The sequence below is a fragment of the Centruroides sculpturatus genome, unplaced genomic scaffold, assembly GCF_000671375.1.
Source record: "Centruroides sculpturatus isolate CEXI.00-Female unplaced genomic scaffold, Cexi_2.0 scaffold67, whole genome shotgun sequence".
NCBI classification, from domain to species: Eukaryota; Metazoa; Arthropoda; class Arachnida; order Scorpiones; family Buthidae; genus Centruroides; species Centruroides sculpturatus.
The window spans coordinates 821,766-828,700 of NW_019384305.1; the positions used below are offsets into that span (position 1 = coordinate 821,766).

Sequence of the window (6,935 nt, forward strand, 5' to 3'; positions counted from 1 at the left end):
AAATAAGTTTAAATTATAATTATGTGTATAGAAGTATCAATATGCTAATTCTATAAAATGTATACCGAATATATTTAACATAAGATTAATGTAACATTAAAAAATCGAGTAATTAACATAAAAATGTTATATAAAAAAATAAATTTCGGATCGTTATTATATTATTTTTCATCTAAAATTGCGTGTTTAAATCGTTACGTGAGTATCTGCTACTGACCTTTCGAAGCATTCGTCAAATAAAAATAAAAAAGAAAAAATATATATATTTTTTTTTCTATAAGCACGTTCACATTTTATAGTTAACTTTTCGCCTCATGAGCCAATATTTTGAATCAAATGGCAGCAACAGAATCTCTAGTCATAAATCTTTAATGTAGAAAAGTAAGAAGAAACTAAACTAATACTTTTTTTTTTATTTAAAAATTAAATTTTTGTAAAAAAATTTTCTTACTGCTAATATCATTTTTAAGTAATGAACTGAAAAATAATTAAAATTAATCATAAATATTATTAACAATTAGAGGAAAAAAAAAACAAAAATCAACCTCTATAAAACGGATAATTCTGGTCAATAGTATTACTTTTTTAAATAGGCTTTAATGTATAAGGAATGTTATGATGCGTGTTGTAGTTACAGTAGCTGGAATATTTAATGAAATATAACTAATTTTTTTTAAAGAAAGTAAATATTTTTCAATTTTATTACCTTTATTTGTGTGTTGATGTATCTGAAAAATTATTATAAAGTTTTAATAAGCTTTTCTAGCTTTCACATCAGTGTCTGATGTGAATACAGTAAACACTAGTAGTTGGTCACGGGTTCGACCTCAACGATTGCTATGGAGTTTTTCGTGTTTTCTTCACGTATGTAACACCTAAATGGAGGCCAATTTTCTCATAGAAAGTCCTCCTAGGATGCTTCTCTCCACGGCAGATCGTCCATGTGTTGCGTTACTTAATCCCATCAATTCATTAATTAAAATTATACAAACTTCTTATCAAGTTCTATAAACTTTTAAATTCAATAATTAAAAACTTTCTTACAACATAGAAATTCACATAATTCTTATTTTTATATCTCAGCTACTAAATTTAAAGCTTGTCTCTATTGATAAATTTTCGCTTAATAGTTAATCATAGAAATTTATATAGCAAATATTTACAAAATTAACTTTATATATATCAATATAAAGTTATATATCAAACGTATTTAAATTAAAACACTTCTAAAAGTAATTTATATCGTGTTCTTGATGTAAAACATGTTGTGGAAGATAGACATTAATCATCTAAAGTCTTCAAACAACCAAACAAAACACAAAAAGGAACATTTACAAGTGGTAATATTTAAAGTTTTTACATGTAATATACTATAGCATTTTCTCACTTTTACTATGAGTTGTATTGAACTTTACTAATAATTCATTTCAACTATTTTGTATCTTTATTCTGAACTTTCGACGTTTCTATAAAAAGTTCAGTGTTGAAATTTTCAACAAAAACTGAAGATTTCATCTTGATTTTCAGTCTTTATCTCTTGTAATAACCATGATCGTTTATCTACCTGTGCACAGATTTCTCTTTACAGTTTCAGTTTTTGTTTCTTCGATGATTCTTCTTTACCAGTTTCTAGTTGTATGTCTCCATATCTCTGTTCTCAATCTATATCTATAATGTCCATCTCTATCTATATTTATATCTATCTTTATTTTCTATCTATATCTCCAACTATTACGTTTCTATAGCTTGTCTTGCAGAGTTTAGTATAAGTTTATTTACTTTTGGCAGCGACTCATCCATTTCCTTTTCAGTTCTTTCCAATTTCAGATTACTTTTGTCCTTCTTTATAATCTTTTGTGCAGTTAGGTTTCTTGTTTTTCTTTAGGCTATTTCCATGTTAATTTCATTTAACCTTTCACTGATCTTCTTTAGACATGATGAATGAAGATTTTGCATTCATTCTAGAACTTCTATAATCATATATTTCACTGAAATTATTATAAAATTTATATAGTAAACAAAAGACTTTTAGGCAGATCAAAAGAAATTTGACTTATCTTTCTACATAAAAGTTAAGAAAATATCTCGACTAGACTCATAAGAAATAATATATTTATTATTTGTAAAGATTTATTCAAAATATTCATTTAAAATTATTCTAGGAACTGAATTACATTCATAGTAACACATTCCTACATTCAGCAAACATTATTTAAAATATTTTTTTGGCAATATTAATGTTATGATTCATAAAACATTGCTTAAAATAGTCGCTCCATGAATTCGTAGAGCATAAAAATAACGTTCAAGATGAGCAGTTTAAAGTCATATATGGATGCTGTAAGCTAGAATATCATATAATAGAATAATAATCCCTACTTTTACCAAATATACTGGTTAAATCAGTAGTACCATTTATGTGGATGACTCTATTCTTGTTGAGAATGCTTGAACTGCCTCGGGGAGATTTTAGGAAGAGATGTTGCTACTTTGACCTTCTTCCCTAAAAGTTACAGCAGCTTAAAAGTGCTTTGATGGAACAGTGAGTATTATTGCTAAAAAAGCTTCTAGACAACTTCGTGAGTAGAATGACAAAATAGCTTAGAGGTATTTATAGCTTTCACAGGTGACCACATTTCGTATTGACTCATTGTTACAACACTTTAAACTTGAATTATTCTTACGTTTAACAATTTATAATTCTTGTTATGAACATTATTTAAATAAGTTGTCTTGTAGATATTCTTGAAAGCATATTCAAGCATATATTTTCACTACTTTTTAATATAAATATTCAAATTATTTTCATATTTCGCAAAATACTTAAAGAATTAAAGCTGTAAAAACATTAAAAATAGAATATTTTCCTTTCTATTAGCTGCATTTTTTCCTAAATTATGGCTCTATGCTTCCTATAGTTCTAAGGATAGACTAGACAGGAGCATAAGCTACAGGCTTACGTTCAAATCTTGCTTAGGGTCTACCATTTTTACGTTTATCATTATTTGGTAGAGTGAAAGGCCTGTAATATGTTACAGTTTAGAGCTACAACAAGTCCAAATCCAGCTCTGATCATAGATTATTCATGCCTATGATTCTTGCAATACAAATTATATTCTAAGCACTGTACAATTCTACTTTAAATAATATAAATTACACTATAATACCACATAATTCTAAAGTTCTAAGCACTGTATACTTCTAAAATTTAACACTATTTTTTATAAGAAAGGGTACAAAGTGATGTTACAAGAGAACTTATTTATTCAATATTCAAAGTAAAAAAACAGAAATTCTGTGACCAATTATATAATTAAACAATGATATTAAATTATTATTTAATTAAATATCTCTTTCAAAATAGAATTAAATTAATAAAATAGTTGTTTATAAAATACAGTCAAACCTCTGAACAACGGCCATTGACAAGGAACATAAAAAGATTATCGTTGTTTCCGCTGTTTAGAGATGATCTCTATTGGAGGTTCGACTTTTTTAATTGTACGAATTACCCTCTATTGCAACTTTTATTGCTTACAATTGCAAACAATGTTGCTTAACTTGTGATTCTCAAAATTTCTGAGTTAGTGGCATACCAGCGAGCCAGTGTTCCATCAAAGATGGTCCATATACGAATAAACGAAAGGCAATATTGAGAATTTTGTAGTCTTTTACATAAAATGTACAAATAATACTAATAAAAAGTAAACAAAAATTAGCATTTTTAAATGATTTATTTCAGATTTTGTGTCACTTCTGTAAGAAGTTTGTAGCACATTGTTTATAGACTGTTGCTACTGCTTTAAATGATTCAAAGCTATACAAGTCTATAAATAACATTCTTATAGAGGAATTAGTAATAAACAATATTTAAATGTTTATTAATAAAGAATATTTAATTATAATATTGTTGATTACATACAATTAATAACTTTTCTTATTGTTTGAAGCATGTATAATCGATAGTTTCACACGAATGTTGAGAGGATTATAATCATGTTTTCGGGTATTCTCTAGCAATTAAATTGTGAATTATCCCGACAATAATAGTAATTTGGATTACTTTATATAAATTACAAATAATTTTATTATTTTCCTGAATAATTGAGCTGAATAATCTGAATAATAGTGTCGATAATCACGATATAAATAACTTTTACCCGAATAGCGAGTGCAAAAAAAAAATATATAACAAATAATAGTATTTATTTCTTACCTATTATCATACATTAATAGCATAAACTTTAAAAATAAATTATATATAATTTTAACAAAATTAAGAAAAGCGCGACGCGACACTTGCGCGCGCTCTGACGCATCTCGATCGATATAGCGTTGAAAACAAGAGAATAGTAACCTAAGTTAATTTCATAAAATTATATAAATACTTTGTATTGTTCTTTTACGAATCAATAATCTTTTTATATTTAATTTCTTTGTAATACAGGCTATTATTATTATATTTTTTTTTAATTTTTAGAGAAATTTCACAAAAAAAAAACTCAGTTTGTTGGAAGCACTTGACCATAACAGAATTTCAGATCAAATATTGTCGAAATAAGATTGTTGTCCTTTCCTTTTCGGAAGTTATCAGTCTAAGTTGATATTACTTTTATCCAACGTTTGACCAACAACTATGTCTGGATCAATTTTAACCTTTCTTTACTTCAACTTCTACAGCATTTTTCGGTAGAGTTTAGTTTATTCTTTATATTTTTTTCTATTCATATAACATTGATACGCAATATAGTAACTGAATTGTATTGTTTTAAAGTGTTTCGAATGGTATTTTTACGATAATTAATAATTATTCAGCGAGCGAAGCGACGCGTCTATGTTTACGTCGCTTCGCGCGCAGAATAACTACTAATACATCATTATTATTATTTTTTTATCATTATTAGTATTTCCCTATGTTTATATTAATTTGATTAAAGTTAGTTACTTATTTACATTGAAAAATGTTTAAATATTTACAAATTTTTGATTAAAATATTAGCGCGAATGGTTTACTTTAGCACGGCGCGTCAACGCGTGAGTGATAATTTGATATCTCTTGTGTTTTAAAACTACAGAAAATTAATTTAATTGCTTTATTTTTACGCTTTGAAATAGCATTTAATGTTTAAATTAATTTTACAAACTCTAGAAATGCGATTTATTAAGAAAAATAGAGTGAAAATTCTTGAAATTTACCAGAAACGAGCGATATTCAATAAGAACAATATAGAAACAATCGTAACAATTGAAAGAATTACAGAAAAACGAACAAATATTACAAATTCAAATTGTTTTAAGTATATTTAGTAAGACAAACTGCCGTCGAGAGGAGGGAGCTAAGGATTTTTCCCCAGAGTCCGGAGTAAAAGTAGGGGTTCGTAGTGGTTCCTATCCCTATAGAAAAATATTGTATTTTATTCGTTCAAAACAAATGACTAAAGAGTCCACCGAAAGAAAAAGGGGCCCCTCTCTACTCCGGGCCCCACTTATGCTCTCGAAAACCCTGAAGGTAAATCATTTGAATTTAATAATGCAACTCACTCGAATGAACTATTCTTGACTTTTTTCATCTTTCTTTTATGGTTAAAATGTTTGCTCGATTGAATAAATGCATTGAACGATAATGTAATTTTAATGTTTTAATGTATATTTACAAGCATTTTACAGCATATAATTTAAATTTACAGCATTTTAAATAATATTTTGAGGTTATATATGCCTAATTATAGATCATTTGCATTGAATTAATGGTCTATAATTAAAGAATACAGCCCAGATTATAAGGGATAATCCTATTTATCTATTGGCAATTAACAAAAAATAATAATAAGTTCGGATGAGAATAGATTATAGAAAAATCTTTATAAGTTATTTTCAGTTAAATTTATTTATAATAAAAGAAATATTTATAAATATAACCAGGCACTGACTTGTGAGAAGGGTAAGATAGAGTAGTTACTTAGACTTTTCGGCCTTATCCTTCTTCGAAAGTCATGAAAATATAGAAATATAGGCCCTATATTGCTTTATTATTATTATTATTTTAAATTTTAACATAAAATCAATGTTTAAACTATATTTCTTACATGAGGTAGTACAAGACTTTAAACAAACGTAAGCTTGCGAGACCCCTTTTATATAAATTTATATAATGTAAAGCCTGTACTACACGATGTTTGATATTGTACAGGTTCTATCTTGTACTAGATTTAGAGTACTGGATTAAGAACATATTAATATATACTATTTGCTTATGTACAGTACTGTATAGGGCCGTCGAAACTTTATGGAGACAAAAGGATCCTATTAAGTCCCTTTTACTAACTTTTTCGAACAAATGAAATACGTAGAATATTTCTACATTAATAAAAATCAGTCTTAAAGGTTTTATTTTTTGTTAGAAAATTTAACATTAATCTATAGGAACCATGGCTGTTAGTTTTTTCTAGGCTGGAGGAAAAAATCCCTATCTCCCCCCTCTTGTCTTGCACGTCTACGAGGCCCTAGGGCCTAAGCAAAAATTTAGATTGATTATGCTTAAAACAATTTGTAACAATTAAACCTATAAAAATATTTTAAATTATTCTAAAAACATTAAAAGTAATCATTAAAAATAAATCAATCGTTTATTTTATAAATTAAAAAAAAACATTAATTATTTTAATTTTATATGAGAACATTTAAATTCTTTTTTTATCATCATCAGTGAATTAAAATATTATAAAATTATTTTTTAAATAATTAATATAAAATAAAAGTAAAATTTAAAAAAAATAATAGATTCATAACTTCTAATAATCTCTTTATAATCTCAAGAATTAGAATTAAAGAAAAATAATTTTAACTTACTTCTGTCTTGATTTCTATTCTTATATATTAAAAATACATATTTAAAAAAATATAGTTTTTAAGCTTATTATATAATTAATCCAATT

At 26.2% G+C, this 6,935-nt stretch overlaps 1 protein-coding gene across 4 annotated transcripts in view; it reads left to right on the top strand.

Annotated features, from left to right (window-relative positions):
- LOC111618824 (regulator of G-protein signaling 17-like) overlaps nt 1-6,935 on the top strand; it is a 42,086-nt gene that overhangs the window by 30,251 nt on the left and 4,900 nt on the right. The gene's annotated exons all lie outside the window — the stretch shown is intronic.